General features: G+C 36.6%; 1 protein-coding gene across 17 annotated transcripts in view; it reads right to left on the bottom strand.

Moving 5' to 3' along the window:
- TPK1 (thiamin pyrophosphokinase 1) overlaps nt 1-22,551 on the bottom strand; it is a 325,524-nt gene that overhangs the window by 293,041 nt on the left and 9,932 nt on the right. For 3 of the 17 annotated variants that reach the window (XM_066992168.1, XM_066992169.1, XM_066992170.1), the window contains one exon: nt 20,449-20,479. The exons of 13 other annotated variants lie outside the window; for them this stretch is intronic. The gene's annotated coding sequence lies outside the window, so the exon portion shown is untranslated. Of the gene's footprint in view, nt 1-19,004; nt 19,269-20,448; nt 20,480-22,551 lie in introns of all 17 variants that reach the window. One more of the 17 variants, XM_066992171.1, reaches the window with a different exon arrangement.

Raw genomic sequence — 22,551 nt, 5'->3', positions numbered from 1 at the left:
AGGATATTACACCGCTCTTATAAATGTGCTATCCAAACTCTAGTTCACTTGACAGCACCTTTTACCATAACCTCCCAGTACACTCTCAGTAGCATGTGGTTTAATTATAGATTTAAGGCCTAACTATTACCAAGATGTTTTGTTAAAAAAAAGAGTAATTAAAAAAACCCATCACACATACAACCCTCAGACTATGCTTCTATTTGCCTTACAGCAGAACATACCTATATATATATACACTGTATATATATACACACACATATTTAGAACTTAGTTTACCAAGACCCCAAAAATGTTTCAAAAACGTCCAAAGAGGTCTAAGTTGCATCACTAGCACAGATAAAACTATGCTTGAACTACACTGGTTCAACAGAATTGTTACCCACTTTCTATACTGAAGAAATGATCTTTGAATCACAGAGGAAAAAGTTGAAAGCACTAAAATTATAAAAAGGACTGTAGGATGCTTCTTACATTTCAGTTGCAAAAATGACATGATCTGCAAGGCTTTTTTTGGTCAAGAACCAAAAGGCTCCATTGTGATTAGCATTACCAAAGATACACAAGTTTTTCCATGGAAGTAATCAGAAGAATAATAAGCAAAGTTTGCTAAATCATCTAAATAGCCTGACACCTTGGGGAAAAAAAAAAAAAAGAAAAACGACCACCAACAAAAAACCACACTATTTTCTTTCTGTCTGCCGTAAGAGTATTAACTAGAACTATACGCCAAATTTGCTTTGAAAAAAAAAAAAATGAGGATGTGAATAACCTGAACTAGGGAATAATGCCATGCACCAGTACATGCTGGGGGCTAAATGACTGGAGAGAAGCTTTGCAGAAAATTACCTGAGAGTGTTGGTGGACACCAGGTTGAACATGAGCTAGCACCATGTCCTTACAGCAAAGAAGGCTAATGGTATTCTGTACTGTATTAGGCAAAATATTGCCAACAGGTCAAAAGAAGTGACCCTCCCCTCTACTCAGCACTGGTGAGGCTAGATCTGGAATAATGTGTCCAGTTCCAGGCGCCCCGGTACAAGAGTGACATGGGCATACTGGAGAGAGTCCAATGAAGGGCCACAAAGGTGATGAAGGACTGGAGCATCCCTCCTGTGAGAAAAGGCTGAGAGAGCTGGGACTATTCAGCCTGGAGAGGAGAAGGCTCCAGGAATCTTAATGATGTGTATTAATATTTGAAAGAAAGGTGCACACAGGACAGAGCCATGCTCTCTTCAGTGGTGCCTAGTGATGGAACTAGAGGCAATTTCCCCTGTTTTATTCTGATCAAAAACCTGTTCTGCAGTTGTTTTATATATTTTGTTCAATTCCCACTGAGAATGTAGAGGGAATAGTGTTAAAAAAGTTGTTCTGAAAATTAGTACTAACATAGCCATGGTCAGTGCATGAGGAACTACTCCAACCACAGAGCAAAACAGCACTCCCCACGGACTGTCAGCAAAGTATTGTTTTTATCTCAGGGTTTTGCAGTAATTTCTGAGAGCAAAGAATCTTTTTGCTTGATGTTATATGCTATCATTTTTGCAATATTTTAAAATTGGCCACACAAGAATATGTTTATTGACTCTGCACTGTTAAGCAGAGAATGTCATAACTCTTTCAAAGAAACTATGAATGCAGAGTTATATAAATTCAAAAATTAATGAAAGTGTATTGCAAAGAAAACTCATGGGATTCTTCTGGTTTATTTTAAACGTCTGACAAACTTTTTTTAGTTTTAAGCAAATACTAGCAGGCTGAACAGGTCAAAGAAGGTTGGATAGAATAATTGAGTACAGTTTAAGAACATGAGCAGTTTGTTCTTGCTGATAAATTAGACAGCTGCTCTGAATTACATTCCATGCTGTTTTCACACAACAGCTAATTTCCTCCTGCTAGTTCTAAAGCTACTTGGAACTGTACGCAATTAACTCCACCACCTTTCCTTTATCCTTCAAAAAGCATCAATTTTGTTTGCTTACAGTTAGGTGTCTACATATTTTCCTTTCTTCCTCTCCCCTATAAGATTATAAAAAATGATACACATTTGTAATATAGGAAATGCATTAGCAGCATAATGCAAGTTCTAAAATGAGTAAGTTATATGATATTTCTGGACAGGAAAAAAAGTGTCCATTCTTGCACTATGGAATACTCACATCGTTGCAAGCTCCAGTTAACTGTTTTTCCCCATTTTCGACATATTTTACACCATGATCCCACCCCCCACTCCCCGTTATTTGGGAAAACGGTACTAAATGTCAACTTTTTGTTTAATGAATATAATTTACAGACTTCAACCTACTTTCAATTAATATTATGCAAATTGTATTATAACTGGATGCAACATGAAGCTACAACCTTTTTAATTGAAAAGATTAGGAAAAAAAAGAAAAACAAAGTCATTGTGATAGAGAACATTTGTCAAGATAGGGTCACACAATTGCTGTTTAATACAAATATGCACATGAAACACACTTTTAGAAAGATGTCTCTCTTTAAATTGTATGATTAATACATACCACAGTAGATCCATGCCAAAGGAGTAAAATGCTTCTTTAATGAATGGCTTTTAAGATCGTTGAAAATAGATATTTTTATTTTTTTGGGGGGGGGGGGGGGGGGGGCAGGGACAACAATTAAAGCACATGCTTCACTTTAAATACAAGCTTAAGTTCTCCCTTGTTGGCCAAGCTTGAGTGCAACAGGTGCATGTGCTGCATTGCTAGGCTGAAAGGAACGAGGCTTACTGCTTCATTTGAAAGAGACCTCTAAGAACTTTATCCCTAATTCATAGAAGTTATCTATCAGCTTAATAACTCTTCTGACTTCAGTACGCTCTGTTTAGTTCTCAGGTATTAAAAAATAATGCATTAAATAATCTAAGTAAATTATAAATATGTTCACATCTAATATAAAGCCTTACAGTACTCCTCACCTACAGCAGCTGAAGCCAGCATCAACAGCAAGCTCATTTAACATGTTCTGCAAAGTTATTAATTCTCTTTTTAATCATCGCTTTTTATCATTGTTAATAATATTTTTAAAACCATAATGATATGTATAGTTTGGGTTTAGTGGAGATGTTTCACAGCAGCCAAATTTTAACAGTAAACAAAGAAGCAGAATGTTATTCTTGCAGTTATGATTAAATTAAAATAACATATTACCTTGCAATTCAAATTACATTTTGGCATTCCTCTAGCTAATTGTGTAGGCAAATATTAAATCGTTTTCAAGCACACTACATTCTGAAGGTTCAAATCAGATATTCCTGTAACAACTGTAAATTGCTCTTTTTCCTGCTTTATACTGTTCTATTTAAGGCATTTTTTTTTTAGTACAATGATTTTTTTGACACTAAAACACAAAAACAGGGAAAAAGAACCTCATTTCAGATTCTGCTAAGTCATTAAAAACTGGCACATATGAGTTGAAAACACTTGCACCAAGTCATTAATCACATCCTCACATTTTAACCAACTTTTCCAGGAGCGAGCAGCATTTGAGTAACGTCTGTTCACAGCTGTTCTGATCCATGCTGATATGCAGACATGGCTTTTGTTTGTTTGTTTTACAAAGTGAATTTCTAAGTTACTTACCCATTTGAGGAACAAATATAACCCCAAAGAAATCAGAAAGATGAAGTTACTGAGAGCTGTATTCCTTTAACTCAGGCTGAATTTTGGCCTTAAATAACTACCTTCTCCCAAGTAATTAGTAACTTAATTTTATTGTAGGATGCATTTCATTGTTCTGTGTTACTGTCCTCCCTGACATATTTGTTTTCTTATAACAGTTCTCGGGCCAAACAATTGATGTACAAGTATTTTTGCTGAAGCCATCTGAGCGCTTTTGCACAAAATATACATGAAGTGGATTTTTATAGTGTCAGCTTAAAAAAACCCTCCCATCTGCTTTGCTGAGGTAGCTGTGTGGATACTGTTAACTCACCACAAAGAGATTAAATGAGTCAACTTTTATACATTTATTTTAAACCAATTGGCTTTCAGCAAAAATTGCTATCCCTCTTACACTTCTCATATATTTCTCCTGTTGACACCAAAAGCCAGTCGTATAAAATTTTAACCCCAACCACTACTGAAATGCTTTGAGAAAGCAAAAGACTTCTGCAAATAACATGTTTAATTATGATTATTCATGTATTATTCAATACATATTAGTATTTAAAACATTTACAACAGCAGTGCAGAGTTTCTGTATGTGAATTATTACACCCCTAATCACCATCCTATTGCCATACGACTTTTTTTTTTTTTAATCTTATTTTGGACTGGCTGCTCTTTGTTACCAGTGGTGGCAACCACTCCCCAAGCAGAACTACTGTTTGATTTACATCAGGAAAGCAGATTTCACGACTTTTGTTTGTTTTAATTTATATTTATTATTTGTGTTGCTGTTGCTCTCTTAAGGAAGATGTCTCAAGAGCTTGCTGTTCTCCTGTACATGTTAAGAGCTTCACTGACATCCGTAGGTCTGTGCAACAGGACAAAGGTCTACTACAGGCTGTTATACAGCACTCAGTTATTTTAAACGGTACTGGTTGAATGAGAAAGAAAAGGTTAAAAAAAATAAAAGCAAGTTTCTGAAACAAGAAGAGATACTGTTGTTTACTGTCTTCCAGTACCTGCTTGGAAGACTTGTAAAGCAGTCTCACAAAAGCAGCCTTTCTTTAAAACCACTGCCATGTAAGAGCTATACAGGATAATGTAGTAAGAACACTGCTATTTGTTGTTATCAAAGAAACTTTACAGCAATGGAGAATAACATGCTGCAGCTGGACAACACAAATTAAGAGACATTCAAACAATCAGTGAACCAAACAAAACAGAGTAGGCAAATTCAGAGGCTTTAATCCAAAGCACTGAATAATATTTTGGATGAAGTCACTAGTAGACAGCTGTAAAACAAACACAGCAAAAGACCCCTTTTTAATATCACAAATCTATGATTTATTGGTCCCTCGCAGAATCTGATGGAAGAGGACAAGATTTTAATTAAAAGAAGTGATTAACTGCAAATCCTTCCCAAGCTTTTCATGGCAATCGTGCTTCAGAGTGATTTGAAGAGCCGCAGCGAGGCTGAGTCTGTATGCTTAGAAAGAAAAGGTATATTCATAACCTGATTAATTGCATTGCATCAAGGCTGTACTGAAGATAGAGGCAGTTGCTAGCTCTCGGCAGGAAATAACCAACAAAACTACTACTGAAGAACACCTTCTTTTTCCCTCTTGGAAAATTAACAAAGCTGCTCTTAAGTCTTTCAGAAAATTTTAGAGGATTTGAAATTACTGAAACTCTTCTCTTTGTTTTAGTCATTCTAATGATAAAGAACTGAATCATGTTTAAGTGGCGCTATGTTTCCCCAGTTATAGCAGGGGGAAGTATAATAGAAATAGATGAAACTGAGTGTTGCATCTTACTAAAAGGTAACACTTTTATTTAACTCAGCACTACAAGGAGGCTTTCTGCTAGAAGAGGTTTCAGCCTAGAACGTTAAACAGAGTAATGCTGTACCCCCCCTAAATTTCAAGGAATAAGCTGGAAATACCATACTGGTTTGTGTACTATTTTCTCATAAATAAACCAACAAGGCAATAATCTACCTCTGCAACCTCTCATTCCTCTCGGAACAACCATAATATGATAAGACCTATGATTTTCTTACTAAACGTTTCCTAAGTGTCCTCTTCCCCCCCAGTAGGTTTCTCTTGAAATTTTGCTTTTAACATCCATTTGTTTGCATCTGTACACACTTCTCCTATTTCAATTTTATTAATATTTATAAAGCAATTGGCATAAAACATTTATTAAAGCCAAGAATATAATCCCAAACACTTCTCTTACTATAAAAGCTCAAGCACAAAGAAAAATACGTACACAAAATTAAGACAGAAGGGACCTTAAGAAACCATTTAATAAATCCATTTGATCAAAACCAGAAAAATATATACCTAACATGCCAAGACAGATGTTAGAAAGTAGAAGCCAAGCCATAAATAGCAAACTGACAAAAATGACATTCAGGAGTCATATGAAAAAGGAAAGGAGTTTATGTCTATACAGGGATGAGGAAGACTTTCAAGTGCAAGTAACTACATGGAAAAGCATGTGGAACTGGAATGACTGAAATAGAAATCAGTAGAAAAGTGGCTTGAGAGGGAAAAACTGGATAAAAGCCAGATCCAAAAAGAAACGAGTAGAAATCCACAGTTTTCATGTAATTCAGAAATGTATAGCAGATACCCATTTATGAATGGATGAGATGGTTCCCCCAGTGCTTCTCAGTAAAATGCTTTGAGATCGCAACACAGAGATATGAAATGGAGGTGCAGGAACTGAAGTTCAGAAGAAGCAGAAAAAGTCTGTAACCTTAGTAACACAGTAAGCAACACGATGATAAAAAGCATGTGGAACAAATGGTCTCTTTCAGTCTAAGGCACCATGCTGCTATCGGTGTCCAAGCCAAGTAAAGCTAAATCATCATCACGTACAATAAATACTTCACGTGCTCAGCTGCCAGCCAGGTAGCTGGCATGCTCACATTTGGAAGCACTGCCATTTAAACACGGCTAAGGCTAAGTGGTATGACACTTTTCACTGAGCACACCAGGCACCATCCTATGCACTCCTGTGGCTTGGGTGCCTTGGAGCTGCTTGGTGTGGTAATCAAACAAACATTCCAAATAAAACAAAATTGCAAATCAATGACTGGATTATTTATCTACGTGTTATGCAGGAGTCTCATTTCTCTTGTTCTGACATAGGATTTGACCCTCAAACTATGAATACTCTTCCAACAAATATTTTTATTATGCCTGTGTTCCTATAAAAACTGTTTTCACATAAAAATCCTCCACTATCTCTAGCTAATACCTACTCTGTCGGGTATAATGGAATGTAGTATTTTCTTCCAAAAATGTAAAAAAAGAAAAAAGTACTCCAGTGGGAAGAACTCCAGAGAAGTACAATGCATTATCAGAATTGCATTTTATCGCAATTATGCAATATTAAATTACTCAACTAGAATTTTGTCTGAACAAGGCAATGCAGAATTTAAAGCCTCTTCTTGTTTACACACAATTTACAACAGCTGACTTCATAGATTTCTGTTGAGTCAATACTGATTTACATCTTAAGAATTACCTTTGTCTGGCTGGAAATCACCCTGTGAGGCCTCCTGACTTGGTCAGTTGCACAGGCAATAGCAACTATCAGAAAGAAGACTTAAAAGCATCTAACAATGAAGTTTGTAGTTATTCTACAAAGTATTTCAATATGAAGTAAAGAAATCGAGTATATTTTGGTGAATGTGCATTTACTGAAGGAAAAATCACATCAGATTAATTTTTGTCTTTAGTTTTCAAAAGAGTTACGCCATAAAATCTGGAACTGCACACAAATATGACATGAAACTGCACAGAAAATTATCAATTACACTACAGAAAACACGGTTCAGTATAAGAGGGCTAAATAGGGATAGAAATTGGCTGAAGGGCAAATGATACCTATTTGTTTCAAAAGGAAAAATATAAAACTAAAGTATAGACTACTCATGTGGCCCTCGGAGATCAGTGCTAGGACTAGTATTAACATTTTAATTAATAGCTGTGGCTTAAGATGAAGCTTGCTAATGACAAAGTCAGAAGGCATTAGCAACACAAAGAAGTAGATTCTCATGGAATTCAATGCACAGCTTTGAGAAGTAAAGTAGCAAAAATAGGATGAAACTCAGTAATACCAGAAGCAGCAGTGTGTGTTTTGGGATCTACATATGTTTCGGGGTCTAAAAACAAATCATTGTGCTATATACATTGTGCATAGTTGCTCATGGACTAGTAACACATAATGAGAAGTACATAGGTATGTCAACTGGTCATAAGATTGCTGTAAGTCAAAAAAAAAGTCGTAAAAAAGCTAAACAACAAAATGTTGCATTTGGTAGACACAGAACAAAAAATTTTTGTGTAAAAGATGCAGAACCTCCTATGGAAGATCCCATGTAGGAAAACGGGACTGAAAGGAAAATGATCACAAAAATTAATAGGTATGGATAAACTGTCCATGAATTTAAGAGAGAAATTAGAAGACCATTCCTGGATGCATCTCATTTGCAAAGCAAAAAAAACAACAAAAAACCTCTACCTGTATCTAGTTATAAAATTATATAATCTAATACTGGAATGCATAAAACAGCTTAAAACTCAGCATTTTTCTCCCATTTGGGAATATATTCACCATACTATCAACTACCAGGAGGGACTGAGAAACTGAACAGTTTCTGAACAACTCTGTGTTCCAGCACTGGAGACTGAGTTCTGTGAGGTGCTAGACATCAATGACTCACTTGCTTTTTAACACACATTCAAAAAACTTTTAAAAGTGAGAGTTAAAGAACAACTATTTACTAGCTATAATGCAGCAGCCTCTATCAAGTATTAATGTTATAGGTCCACAAAGCAAAAGCCAGTTAAGGTCTACCGTTGCACCCCATGGTTCAAGAGAACTCTTCTTCAGCTGTCATTTCAGTGAGGTCTGAACAAGAATTAAACAAAAGAGGACATGTTGCTCAGTGATTAATTCTCTTGAGATCTATACTCAATAGGGCTTTTTCTATAGTCAGCACAGTGTGTTGACAGATAGTTACGAGTATATTTACTTTGCTTTTACTGGAAGACTGGTTAGCAAACAAGTTTTTATCACTCCATTCTGATGGGAAATCTGTATTGCAAACTGTAATGCTTGATGGCTCAAAATAAGCTCATTATTTTTAAACATCTATAAGTAATTAGAGCTTTTTTTTTCCCCTCCCTTAAGTAAGACTAGAATACTCTGCAACTCTGCATGTTGCAGGCAGCTTTTTGATGTATTTTTCCTGCGCTCAGGTAGGTACTCTACACATACGCTGAGTTTCTTAAATATTCACACAAAAGCCAGATTTGTTTTATTTTAACACAGCTTTCCAGTAATTAAAAAAAACAAAGAACTATTCAAGCATATTATTCTTTTGTAAGGGAGAGAAGGATCTAATCACTTTCCTGTATCATTTTCCTCAGCGCTTTGCCATAATCATCATTAATATAATTGTTTTGCATTTACATAGTATTCCATGCAAGGAGCTCAACCACTTTACAAAGCAATGAAGAGGAAAAGCTCTTCTATCCTTTAACTTGCTAGGAGATGTGCTTTCATTCATGAGGAATAGTTGATATGTGAAGTCAAGTCCCTACCAAACATTGTACTATTCAAATGCCCTTTAAGATCTCACATAGTGTTTATTTACTGTTGAGGAAAAGCGATGATAAAAGTTCAGGTAACAGAAGAAGTACAATTCATTACACTGAAGATAAGTCTGACAGAACTTTAGTGATATCTGAAAGATAATACTCCTACCTGTACTTTGAGAGTGACAACAAAGCCTGCTGAAAAAAATATGCACAAAATACTTTATTCACAGAACGGCTAAGGTTTGAAGGAACCTCTAGAGGTCATTTGGTCTAACATCCCTAGAGTACACCCAGGACCATATCCAGGAGGTTTCTGAAGATCTCCAAGGAAGGAGACTCCACAACCTCTGTGGGCAACCAGCGCCAGTGCTGTTACCTGCACAGTACAGAAGCATTTGCTGATGTTTCCAAAAGCCTCCTGTGTTTCAGTTTGTGCCCATTGCTTCTTGTCCTGTCACTGACTGGGTTACCCCATGCTATTTAGTACCCCAAGTAAGAACAAGGCAGCATAAAACTCAGCTCTGGATAAGATTGTTTTCTGCAATTATGTCCTCACAACGTAAGAGATTTTCTGCATACAGATTTGTACTTATCTAAACTAGTGCTACAAAACTTTGCCTCAATAAGAATTTTGCCACCAATTTCAAAGGGTACAGGATTTGACCTCCAATTTTGAAATGTTAAATCAAAATATAATGTGGATGCATTTACCTTGATCATTTCCCTCCCAGTCCTCCCAACACCCTGTTAAGCTGAATGAAGTGACTAAGGTGATTATGAGGTGATCCCCACAAAGCCAGTGAGGGATCAGGCAGTCTCTGTGCGACCTTTGGAGCTAACCTGTGCCCCACACACCGAAACAGACCAGGAGGGCTCACTCTGCCCCCCTGCCACAACTGGGGCAAGGTAAGGTCCAGGGGAGGAGCAGTAACAAACATACAGAGGGTATGATTGTTGTGGACTAAGATTTTATACCGTGTTCCCAATTATTTCTCCAGTTAAAAGCAACCTATGCCTTTAGCTCTATAAAAAAAAAAGGTACTAGGTTCTGGAAAAAATATAATTAATAAAAAAAATCTATCCCATTGTTCTGACTTTGGCAATTACAAGCATTTCATGCTTTGGGAAAAGCAGAAGAAACCAGGCTGGAATGAAACAATGCTGCCCTCGTAGTATCATACAGCAACTGGTGGTTAGGGACTTGCTGAAGTAGAGGTTGCATGCAGGCCTTTACCAGCCACTGCTATTTATTTCTCCATGAATATCTCTAATCCTTCTAAAACTCTTAATACTTTTAATTTCCCCCATATCCATGACAATGAGTTTACGATTTAATTGCACTCCACACAAAAATTACTTTCTTTATTTGCTTCAAAACTTCTCTGCAGCTATTTAATTTTACACCCTCAGCACTGGAAGAAAACAAAAGAATTGGTTCCAGTTTGCTTTTTTTTTTTCCCCCGGTAATAATTATGGCTTTATGGGCTTCTGCTGCATTTTCTGTTTTCTCTTTTCCAAGCTGAAATTCTAATCCACTTAGTCTCTTTGTATGGAAACAATCCGTACCACCAGACTTCCTACCTGTACGCTCAATGCAGTCCCACCCTGTGTCTGTCTAACACCCTTCTGTAAGAGCAAACAGATCTCTTACAGCACTCAGTGATCCAAGTCAAACTTCTAACTGTTTTCATGCTGTACAGCGCACATTTGAAGTATCTTAGCAACCGATTAAAGAACTTTAATATAAGAAATACAATCAGTGCTAGCATGAATGGGAACAACAATATCAAAATTAATGAGGAAATATTGAAGCATATTAGGTGAGAAACCAACAATAGATACATCTTAGTTAAAACTGTATATGGCTTAATTATGCCTAGTTTGAAATGATTATTTCCATCTCATAATTCACCATAGGTCTTTACATTGCATAATGATCTTCTCTTTGCCAGGATTGTTCAGCAAACATATGAACATTAACAGAAAACTAATACTCATCTGAATTACCTTACATTGTCTTACTTCCCTTTTTGAAGTATAGGTATAAATTACTGTTACCTTGGTTTTTACATAAGGGTTATGTTATTTATAGAAGTAGTCTTTCCTCAACTGTCAGTTTTTCTGTTGTCTTACAAAGAAATATAAGCTGACATTAAATTTAAAGCACGTTGGAAGGAAAATATTTCTTTAAGAAGTACATATACTTCATCATGTAGTACTAGGCTCTGAGTTTACAGAAGGAAAACATCTAGCAGGTAGAGCAAACTGGAAAGTTTGAGAAAACATCTGAAAACAAACATTCATATGTAAAATATAAATATTTTATAAATATACATTAATATAAATAAATATTCATATTCAAAACCTGAATTATTTGCAGGAAAGGTGAACTTTGATAATTTTTGTTTTTGGAATCTCTGAAGCTGTTAAGCTATCCCACTTGTCATTCTCCAAGTGAAATATTTCATTGAGAGAATTTTCACTGCCAGAGCATGAACTTCAACAGTCATATTTGAAATCAGACATTTTAAGATGGTTTAAATTAAAATGCTTTGGTTGATCGCAGTTAAAATGCAGGGACTTTGTTGAGAATTCAACTTCTTGTCCAAATTAAGGATAAAGGCATCTGTTAAAAATCTGCAGAACTTTCCTGGAAAATCTTCTTTCAACCCAGTAAAGGCATAAGATATCTGAACACGGATGCTCATCTCATTTTTCTAAATTCGACTTCTTCTATGACAAATGCTAATGACTCCTCAGCTCTTTGCTCCTCCAAGAACAACCTGCTTCACAACAAAAACATTAATGATGTAGTGAGTAAATTATGTCTGAGCAATGTAACCTTCCCAGCAGAGCTAGAACCCCTGCAGTATCACTGCATCCCCCTACAAGAGCCTGCAGTCTTCCAATATCCACAAATGACTTGGCAGCATGCTGTTAAAATGAATGACTACACTCTGAAAACCACGAAGTGTCACGATACTGCTGGCACATGTGCACGCACACACAAGAAAGCAGTATTCCTGTTAAAGATGTAAAAGAAAGATGAGTTGAAAATGATGTGGTAGTCTTCCATGATCACTTAATTATATTTCTTTTATGTACTTTCAGTGAAAGGTAGGGAATACTGAAGAGTATTTCAAGAACTAAAACATACCTGCTTGCAGCATGTTAGCTGTCAACAAGGAGTAAATCTTTGCGTTGATTTTAACCAACAGAAAATGGAAACAAAATACCATGAGAAACAATGACTGCACACACCTCTTTTCTTGTAAAACTAACATCCACATCTGTTGTTAACACACCAAAAATTTGGATTTAGAAAATAGCATGCGCTTATTACGTGTTAATATAAATATATTTAAGATCTGTATCACTCCAAAGCGGTTTTCCCATACGGAATACATAGACTTTTAGTGACATCTGAAAATATCACCAACTGATTATACTTTTTTTTTTTTTTTAAAATCAACTTTCTTCACAGCTTAATTCTTACAGAAAAAAATCCAATACAAAATAAAAATGTTAATTGAGAAAGTTTTGGTAAAAATGTGGCAGACAATACAACTACATGCTCAGGAGATTAATTCTGTAGACGATGTGGAAAAGATGGCTTATAAAGTTAACGAGATATTACTTAAGGCAGGAAAAACAATTAGACTATTAACAGTGAAGATAAAGCAAACATTTTGCCATCAAATATAATGAAACCAATTAAAAGCCAAGTGAAAATTAAGACAGGAATATGAAAACAAAAACAAGATAAAAGGTAAAGAGTTAACAGACTACAAAATCCAAAACAACATATTCAAACACAAATCACCTATAAGAACCCGGATAGACTGTAGTTTATTTTTTGTACACACCAAAACTAAAAGATCTGTCGTTATCTGGGTGTGGGTTGGTCTTTTTTATTTTTTATATTTTTTTTAAGAATAAAGTGATTTTATGAGTACCAGAAACAAAACTAATAGCAAAGGTATAATAGAGAAAAATGAGTGCTGAAAAAGCAGTAAGCTGTGTCATGCAGTTAGCTAATCACTCTGAAAAACGTGTAAGGTTTAAAAGGGTAGATTCTTAACTAAGATATCATAGGTACATGCAAAAATAGAGGTTGAAATCTACAGGTTATGTTGTTTTATAAAACACTTTTCTGACACTCCAGAACGTGCCAGATCTTATCCTCCTTACACTACTACTCTAATTCACAGAACTTGAAAATCAGGCATTTGTTCTTCTCAAGACAACTTACACTGTGACCAGTCTTTCCTACTCAACGCCATCTCAAGCTGGGACTGCAGGTGAACACTTCATGCTCCCTGGTTCAGAAAGGACTGTGCTAGAGACAGAGTACTGAACCGTCTCAAGACTCTAGTTCATGTTGCCAACAAATTCTTCTTGACATGCAGTCACCCATCAGACCTCATGTGTCTCGTTTCATTATTTTTGCTTTCCAAATGTTCCTTTATCATTTCTTTGCTCTGTTTCTTTCCATTTTCCTCCATATCTTCTTCCCAAACTCTAAAGATCCTCTGATTATCCCTCTCCTCAGACTACTTCTGAAGGACCCATCCCACTACTAAGCAATTAGATGGCACTGTCTTTACCTCTCCACTCCTGGCTCCTTAGTCGGCAATAAAATGTCAGCCCATCTTTTTATTGTGTTCCTTATGGAAGTCAAGCAACAATTTCAGTCCAAAGGATCAGCATGAGCATCTGGATTTTCAGTGTTTTCAGTTAGTTTTCCCACCGGTGGGATGATTTAAGCTCACAATACATTATCCTTAAAAAATCTCTTTAAATTTATCTGGTGCCACAATGTCTACAGACACAAAATTGCATTTAGGCAGGTTGCATGCTGTGATCACTACTCAGTGCGGACTGCAGTCATCTCACCTTCATTACGTGCCTCCTTGCCCTGCCCACCCTTCTCGCAGTTTATCCTCAATATCTTAACTTTTGTCAAACTCATATGTGAACTGTTTCAATAAGAACCGGTAAACATGTTTTCTACTAGCCTAGAGGTCTCATCTTTCAGGATATATTTCAAATAAAAAAAATGCAATAAATTGCAAATAAAAAGTTTTACTTACATTTTTAATAGCCATCAAACCACTCATATAAGTGTGGGTGCTGCTTGTGCTCAGAATAACATAATGTAGAAAGTGTGGAATTCCTTAGGAAATTTTCCAGACATGAGGAGACAGAAGGGCAAGTACAGGAGAGACAATGAACTAAACAAGAAAGAAACAGGCTAAAACCAAGTTCTTTAAATGCAGAACATGCAATGCAAGGAAGAAAAGATACCCTCTTATGGTATTCAGAAGCATTCCTTGCTAGTTTAGCCTTTTAACAACTTGGGGCATTGTCTGTATACCATCAAGCAAACCTATAACATTGTATAAAATATAGCTGCTTAATAACGAAGTGTTGACAAGTGCATTCTCAAGAGGAAAGGAGAAAGTATTTTCTCAGAAATTAGCTCTTCAGTTCTCTCCAATTAGCCAGCCTATACACTTATTCTAAGCATTATAAAGATCAGGTCTGGATAGGATAAAGCCTCACTCTTCACAAGTATCGAAATTACCTTGCCACTCTCCATCACATATAAACCAGAACACTTCAGCTAACATCTACAGGACACCAAGCAGTATGGGCAGAATTCTGAGAAGGCTGGTAATTGCCCATCCAATACAGGGTAGCGACACACAAGGAGACAGTATCAGGTCCTGACAGGAGTGCTGCGGTATCAGCATAATGTTTCATATAAAGAGCACTGGCATGATATAAATCCTCCTCCACTCACTCTGGGATTATTGACACCTCCACGCCGTGCATAGACAGCATTTCCAAAGACAGAGCATTTCTGGTGACTTGAACGCTAACAACTGAATAATGATAATAGCTGTTAAAGATAATAATGTTACAACATGCAACATTTTAAAGCACATAACCGATTACATTTAATGACAGTTGTACATTTAAGTTCCAGCAAGCCAAGTGAGAATAACACCCTGGATCCTACATGGCAATTCCTGAAGTTTGAGTAACTCTAGCAAACACTCTGGAAGAAATACTTGTAAAGAAACCCTTAAAGGATCATATCTATTTTACTAAAAAAAAAAAAAAAAACAAAAAAAAACACCAAAAAACAGGAGATTCCACTGTCTCGCTCCTGTAAGAAGTAATTAAAATATTAAAGAAGTTACTACATTTATGGTGATTCACCAAAAAGACTAATCAAAATAACCAAACATATTCACTTTGAAAGAAAATAAGGCTAACATTGAGCAAACATTATAACAAACTCTGAGAGCAGAAGCATAATCTACACAGAAACCTCCATGAGCACATGCTGCTTCACACACTGACCACATCTTTGTTGAATCATACACGCTTTTTTGAGCACTGCAAGGCATAGAAGATGCTTCAAAGGATCTCTATTTCACAGAAAGGGAAAGCAAGAGACCAAAAGGAAGAAGACAGTTGCTCAAATCATTAAGTTGCCAGTGGCAAGCCATGAATGCAAAGTTTCCAAAATTCCACTCCCCTGTTCAAACCAGGGCCAAAATGAGATCTTAAATGATTTTGCAACCGATTTCCATGTCATGAATGCTAATGCTGGAAGCCCTGTCTCTCATCTCTCCACTCCCGATAAGGGACTGTCTCCAAGAAAATGCTGAGTTGCTATCTTGAATGTATTATTTTCAACCACCTTAACTATATTAGTATAAAAAGCTGCATGGACTCCCTTGTTGCAGCTCCCACTAGGTTTACTTTGGTTTTATTTAAGCTCTTTTTCTTAGGGATGCATTTAAGTTAGACTGAGTAAGCTGCTTTCATACCACAAAACAGAGTCCGTAAAGGGATTTATAAAAGTTTACTTACACAGTGTAGCTCATGCCTTTAAATAAACTTTCTCATGTGGACAATATCAAACTGTTATTTGTCTCCAAATTCCCCAAACAAATTTTAAAGCAAGGTGGATCTTTCCTCTTCAGCACAGAGACTTTACTGACTCAGTGATGCTACTCCTAGGCAATACCCTTTTTATTCCTTGTATCAACTTCAGTGATCCCCAGGGAAACTTAGCAGTTCCTACCAAACTACAAGGGCACACGGATGGAATTTTAGAAGTATTTCTACAGAAGTCACCCAGACAGAAAAGATTTGAGACACAGCACATCTCACAATGGCCCTGCAAACCCAGCAGAGCAGCACCCACCAAGAATGAACACAGTGTACATAACAAGCGCACCCAAGCGTAACTTAGCTGGAGAGATTCTTCCACATAGAGTCATCTTTGACAACAGGTGCGCATTTCACACATCCAATACGTTTTGATAAAGTCTAGTTTTACAATTAAAAAAAAAAATAGGCCAGAGAAGGCACTGAAGGGTTCATCAAGTTTCCAACAAATGAAAGAGCTATATGATCTAACCAGTGAAACCCTATAACCCACTGAAAGGTGAAATAAACACTATTTTAATTAAATGTTCCAAATTAGTTCAGTGTCACCAGCTCTTCTGGACACATTATCTAAGCAAGCACTGGAGTTGCAATGCCTAGTTCCAGTTCTTTGACTTCAAGGAAAAAAAAAAAATCAAATGCCATACATCACAGGGGACAAAAATAAGAGACAAGACAGTAAGGTGATGTTAAGCTGGCTGTATGCTCACTGGACCCCATTCCCAATTTCAAAAGTATCTGGATGCATTTGGTAAAAAGCAACTGACATTCATGTTTTCCTCCATAGACCCAATTAGATCTGATGTACATCCATTCACACTCAAATAGGCACAGAAACCTTCAAGGTTATTTTCCAATTACTTCCACATACACCGCCTCATTCTGAAAGGACTGGGAATCGGAACATCCAAAAGATGCTACAGATTCTGCTGATGCATCAGCTCACAGCACCTGAACTCTTAAATAGGAAAGACATTATTTAAAACTCATGGCTTTCAATACAAGAATTCTAATCTCAATCCTTCAATCCTATTTTTATTTGTGATTGACAGATTTTTTTTTTAGATGAAACAAATGGTATAAGCAGTTTTAATATTGTGAGGTTGTTTTAAACGCCAAAAAGAGAGTCCTGTTCATAACTGTATCATTAATTTAATAACATGAATATCCATCTGAAAAGTAAAAAAGTTGCTAAAGAATGGTATAGCAAATTTTTACACATAGAAGACAATCAGATAATACAGCTTCCCCAAAGAGGTTAAGATAGATTAATGTTAACATAAAGGTCACTTGAAAAGACTTCTCATTTAGCACTATACCATACCAAAACCAAGAATCCTCCCTGTTTGCTTCTCTCATAAAAGCAGAACTTTTTAGCTTTATTGAAACAATTTTATGAAATACCATCAGCCCATCCATGGCCAGCTTTGTTTCCACAATGGCCCTTTTCCTTCTGAAAAGAGACAGAATTCTTAAATTAGCCCCTAAACACTGTAAAATTCTGACTCCTCTCCCCTAAAAAACAAAACAAAAACAAAACACTTCTTCCTGCGATTTTGTTGCAGAATTCGTAACTTGCTGTTCCATGAACTATAAACAGCAGACAAAACAATGTGATCAACAGGTTGTCTCAGAATCACAAACAAACAACAACAAAAAAGAAAACCTTCGGTAGACCTGTACTTTTCCCTATACTACATCTATTCAACTACATCTGCTTTGCTTCTGATGGTGGCATTCAGACTAACAGATGCAAAGGCTACAACCTAAGAAACATCAACATCATCCTTGCTGAAAGCATTCAGGGACTGTCCTTCAGGTGCTGACAAAGAAGACTTATCTTGAAATCTGTAATTAATATATACATTAAAAAAACAACTATATCAATACCATTATTACTAGCTAAACCTCAGAGCTCTCCAGTAGCATATTTCAAAAAAAATACCACTGTCTCTACTTTACAGATGGGGAACAGAAGAATAGCAAGGTTAAAACCACCCAAATTACACTGCATAGGACTCCGGAAAGGGATTCAAGTATCTTCAGTTTCATGAGAACTGGAAATGAATAAACAGAAAAAATGCTATTGTTTCTGTCACTGAACACAGGGCCCTTCTTAGAGTAGAATAGCCAGCAACATTAATGTTTAAGGCCAAAAATAAATTTAGTGGCTATGAAGAACAAAAGTACAACTTTGTATGGAACAGCTAAAAAACATCGAACTTCAGTGAACAGCCAGAACGCCAGAAAAAACCCTCTCTGATACATGAAAAGTTGCAGAAAACTAGGACAAGAACTACAATGAGTATCAAGCTCATAGATCATGGGAACAGAATTGGGATGTTTTCTAAATAATGTGTTTATCTACCTTTGAATTCCCATATAAAGGTATGGATCTGCAAAATAACTGTTTGGCAAACATGCTTCTTTTGCTACTGCTTCTGTTGACTGTCAGTGCTATAAGATACACCTCTGCAAAGCTCTGAATACTTCCGTGTCAAGCAGGATGCCATGAAAGTGCTAGGTCCAGCCAGGGGAATTCTCTGTACAAGATGAAGCTATTCCTGCCTCAAACACTCCCGAGCATTTTGTCATCTACCTCCTCCATCACAAATACTCTGTGAGGACTTGAGGATGCTTAAATAAGACAGCAGTCATCCATTCAGTGTTCAGCCTTTAACTAATAATTAAGCTTCAGAATTATAAAGCTGCATATAAATCCCTTCCTGATTTAGACTTGTGCATACTTTATCCAGAGAAACTTACTGTGTCTGCCCCTCTAACTTACCCTAGTTATCTTGCACTGTTCCCCATTGTCTTAGTCTGGAACTCCAACACCATTTTAGGATTTGGTGCCTACGTGAGCACATTTCAAACCTTACACTCATTCCGTTCATGTTTCACCCTCACAGGAGACTGGCTATTTACTTCTATTCTCCAAGGAAGCTCATAGCATGAATGACAAAATGTCACAAATAATTAGGAAAACTAGTTTTATGCCCCTAAAGAATGAAATGCCTTCTTTGTCCTCTCAGGCAGGGTGTTGTCATTTCTAAAAGAAAAAAAAAAAGACTGTTGGCATCCATCAAATAAATTCAAGTCTGCATATCATTTAGTAGCTACTTGTACTTATTTCTGCATCTTGCTCCATTTTTTTTTTTTTTTTTTTGCATTATCCTTCTGTGCCCTCTATAGTCATAGCCCACTCTAAGAACAGTGGCAGAGAAAACCCTATTCCCTTCCCTACAGAAATAACCTATGGCTTTTCCTACTCCACACTATCCAGGAACTTATGATATAGCAGTTCAGAAAATACTGTTCCCAGGCCCCCTTTCCCTTACCATTTCAATGTACTTTATTTCTATGAAATACTTGTTGGGAACTACCAAGCACTGGCATTTGACATAACTACCTAGGACCATCAAAATAAATCCAACTTGCAGACAAAGGTTTAAGTAGAATTCATGATATTCATGATAGTTGCTTCTTGATATATAAAGGAATAAGAATATGGCCCTGAGCTGTTTTCCTAATTGCTGCTGTCTTCTAGATTAGCAGCTCAAACTAAATACATAGCATCTGAAAAACAAAACAAATGCAGTTGCACAGTAAAAGTATCAGGTGTGTCAAAGCTGCAGCTTGTGCACCAAGATGTGTTGTGGAGCCAGCGGTTTGCTGCACACCACCCTTTCAAGCACTGACATGTTTTGACAACGTTGCTACCAATTCTGATTTTTAAATCTGAAGAGAGACTGGATGCCCACACCTCAGCCATCTGTCAATGCAGCTATGAATATGCTTCACGGAGTGTACGTAACAGTTGTACCTCACACCACTGGGAATCCTGTAATTTGAGGCATGCATTCTTATTGGAGATAACAACTGTATAAACTGCACTGACAACAGCGTTAGTCTCTACGGTGACATGATGAAAACTGAATAAACTAATTCCGTCAGTATACAGTATAAGAGTTAAACTATGAACTTTTTGTAGATGCTTTCTCTTGTGTATTTTTACCCTCAGAAACCCATTTCTCCAAGTTTGTGTGAGAAAAACTAGGAGCCATTTTCTGAAGGAAGCTTTCTTTTTGATAAATTGAAGTCCCTTTTGGGCACCAAGAGAAAGATTCCTAGAGGACTCCTGTTGCTATCTCTATAGGATACTTCTACTTCTTTTCAATACCAAAGATAAACTGTACAAACTAACAGAATAAGAAAATTCGTATACTTACAGTTTTTTTCCCAAGGTAATCTCTCTGAAATCTGTAAAAATTCAAATGCCAATTAGCAACAGTATGGAAAATGATTAAATGAATTCACAGATACATATTTCACTGTCTAGCAAATCCTCCATAATTCCTACACACAGTTTTCAGTCCTTGTTTCAGTTTATGGAGCTTGACTCCTCATATTACATTTCATACATTTGTATGCTTTCAGTGTCATCTGTGATTTTGCTAAAAATCACTTTTGGATAAATATCACTACCACAATGCAGAAGAAAGCATTAGTAATTTACAGACAGAAACCTTCAAAACCAAAGAAGAACTCCTGCTTGTTCGACTAGCCCAGCTGAAACTAATATGATTAACTGAGTGAAAAGGTCTGCAGAAACAGCAGGTCCTTTGGTGCCCAATGCACATATACAGAAAACTCTCTCTGACTCTGAGATATGTTTAAGAATCAAATGTGTAATCTGCTACACTTTTGTACAGATAAATCTTCAGGAGATCATCTAGTCCATTCCTCTGCCTCAAACCAGAATCAGGTCTCCAGGTAATTGCTCTTCGTCTACACCTAAAAAAGGAAGGCTCCCAATGACAGGGAACACATCATCTTCCCAAGCGACGTATTCCAGCGCTTCCTCCTGCTGCCTATACTTTTTCCTTGATAACTGACTTGACATTTTCCTAAAATTGAAATTCATTTCCTATGCGTCTGTAACATAACCACTGTGTATTTCCACGGTCTGTTACATATGCTGTCGGAGAAACTGTGAATAGGACAATTCTGCACAGATAACTTTTGCAGCTGACAGTGCCTCACGGTATAAAACAGCACGCTCTCTTTGCCAAGTTTTCCTCTTTCAATAGGTTCTTCCACTTCAGAAAAGAAATAAAAATTTGGCGCTCCTTCTAGCTTCTGTTATAATTACAAACAATAATAATAATTCCATATGCATTTGCCATTAGGAGAAAAAAAAGGGAAAATTAAACAGCATCACAGATCAGACTACAAAACTAAGTTTATAATTTCACACAAAACATTACCAGCTCTTCCTCTGGATTCCTGAATTTACAATTCCTCTCTGCTGTTCTAATTTACATTATTTGGGCTGCACAACTGCATTTTAAAGTTCAGTCCTTTTGTTAGTACTCTGAAGTCTTACATTTACTCAGTTCCAGATTTGTTCTCAAAGGAAAAATAGCTATTTATTTTTGTAAATGTATTCAGTAAATGTAAATCTACGCAAGAAACAGAATAGCTGGGCATAATGTTGTATAAGTTCAGCATAGCTATTCCCTCTACTGTCTAAATTCAAGCCTCTTCTTCCTTGTGGAATTTACAATTATCATATTTATAGATAAATAAGGACAGAATCTACAGAAATAATTTTAAGGCTTTTGATAGCTCACAGTAACCAGCAGTAAATTCAATACACTGCATACTATAGGTTTATTGCAATAAGTTTTTCTTGCTGCCTAGGAACCACAATCAAGTACTACAGCTCCTTTTTTTTAAAAAAAATAATTAATATTTAAAATATTCAAATACGGAGAAGTATAGTCCTCTGAATTTCTGACTTTCATCAGAAGAGCTCTGAATCTGCTCCCAGTTCTCAGATACCTGCTCTGGAAGGTGAGACTAGTCACTTGATGCTCCCTGCTGCACTACCGCAGGATATACCAATTCACTTCTCCCATTTGTCTGTCCTGTCTACTTAAACAGAAAAGAACAGAAGTCTCTCCTTTGGTGGCCTAAGTGCTTCAGATTTATAGATTCATAGGCCAGGAAAGATTGCTGTGACAATCTAGTTTGGCTGTTTGTATAAAACACAGCCTAAAATTCATTCTTGTTTTAAATGGAGTATGTCTTTTGAAACTGCAACAGAGCTTCATTTACATTGATGGAGCTCGAGAAAGGTGGATTCTTCAATGACCAAACAGCTGGTTATTCTCCTACATGTTAAAAATCTGTCCCTAATTCAAGTATGAATATGTTTGGCTCCAATGTCCAGCCTCTGGGTCTTGTTATGCATTTGTCTGCCTGACAAAACACGGCTACTTCAGTACGAATGCAAATACTAAATTACAATACATGTTACCTGAGCAGCA

This window comes from Anser cygnoides, chromosome 2 (genome assembly GCF_040182565.1).
Source record: "Anser cygnoides isolate HZ-2024a breed goose chromosome 2, Taihu_goose_T2T_genome, whole genome shotgun sequence".
Taxonomy (NCBI): domain Eukaryota; kingdom Metazoa; phylum Chordata; class Aves; order Anseriformes; family Anatidae; genus Anser; species Anser cygnoides.
The sequence above is the reverse complement of the archived record's forward strand: the minus strand, read 5'-3'. Positions and strand labels throughout refer to the sequence as shown.